This window comes from Solanum tuberosum, unplaced genomic scaffold (genome assembly GCF_000226075.1).
Source record: "Solanum tuberosum cultivar DM 1-3 516 R44 unplaced genomic scaffold, SolTub_3.0 scf00375, whole genome shotgun sequence".
In the NCBI taxonomy this organism is placed as follows: Eukaryota; Viridiplantae; Streptophyta; class Magnoliopsida; order Solanales; family Solanaceae; genus Solanum; species Solanum tuberosum.
In genome coordinates this window covers 506,308-507,964 of record NW_006239299.1, presented here as the reverse complement: position 1 = coordinate 507,964, position 1,657 = coordinate 506,308, and positions in this window count along the sequence as shown.

Here is a 1,657-nt window from a genome sequence, read left to right as displayed (position 1 = left end):
ATAAAACTAATAATTTTAAATCATTTGAAATTGGAGAAGCTCGATGATTAATTTATATTGTGGAGGGTTAAAATTGGGTGTCAACAACTGTCCCTCATTTTACTTGGATTGATGCAAGAAATTCGAGGAAAATGAAATTGACCAATCCAATTTTGACCGACCACACCTCTATCCAAAGAAAAGGGACTTGGTATGGACTTTTAGAATTATGGCCGAACCCCGGAAGTGGGTTTCCTACATATCTCAGGCTATATGAGAATTCAGGCCACTTGTAGTTCGATACGCTTGATTTGACGCACGATTTTGAAAGAATTCAAAAGTTATTCCGATATCGAATTATGAAGAGACCGAAACACTTGGGAATAAGATTTAAAGGAGGGTGTTGGAACAAAACCGAGTTTTCAACATTGATTCCGCCTACATATCCCTCAACTCAGGGAATCAGGCTGTTTGTAGTTCGACTCTATCGGTTGAAAAAGAAATTTATTACGCAAGATATCCTTTGGTTCTGGAGGAGTGACAAATAAGTCGAGTATGAAAAAGAGGCTTGTAACCTCTTAGCCATGAATGTGGTGCACTTCACACCCATAATTAAGAACTTACACGGACATAATTTCCAAAGCTCTTGGTGCATTGTCACTCGGATCGGAAAGCTGCTTCCGGCAGAGATCAAAAAAATTTCGGAAGCGAAACTGAAAACGACAAACCTAAGAAAACCCACATGCCTTTTGATAGGGGTATGGTTTGATTGTGGTGGAAGTCGCTCCTCAGCTCGCGTCCTAAGAGTTTGATGCTCCTCTTTGGACTATGTCCCAGTTCGCTGCTAAGAAAAGTTCTATACGTTGTGTTGCATCCTAATTGATGTCGTCCGCACCTGTGGTTTGTTTTGAGAATTCATCCTCTTGGATGCTCTCGACAAAGACTGAGATAAAACTCATTAGCATAAAATGCAATTCAAATGGAGAGATAGTGTCTTTTACCGTGTTGACACTTAATTGCTCTCCTTGAACATTTGATGTCAACCCCATCGGATTTGACATAAAGCAAATAAAGGTTGTGTCTCATATTTGCAATATAATCTTCAATATGCTCTTCTTTTGATGTCAAAGCAATAAAATAAGCTGATGTAATATGTTGACGGTTCTCTTGATGTCGTTGTTACAAAGAAAAATAATATCTTCTCGTGATGGGTAAATCTTTCTCTTGCGATGCATAACTCCTTTCTCTTGCGATGCATGACACTTTTCCGCGATGCATGAATCTTCTCTTGCAATGTATGAATCTTCTCTTGCAATGCATGAATCTCTTTTCTCGCGATGCATGAATCTTTTTTCTCGCGATGCATGAATCTTTTCTCTGGCTATGCATGAATCTTTTCTCTGGCTATGCATGGTTTCTTCTTCTTGCTATGCACAAATCTTTTTCTCGTAATGCATGACTTCTTTTCCGCGATGCATGAGTCATTCTCTTGCTATGCATGAATCTCTTCCCGCGATGCATGACTTCTTTCTCTTGCTATGCATGATTTCCTTCTCTTGCTATGCATGAATTCTTTGTCTTGCTATGCATGTTTTCCTTCTCTTGCTATGCATGACTTCTCCGCAATGCATGACTTCTTTCTCTTGCGATGCATGACTTCTTTCTCTTGCAATGCATG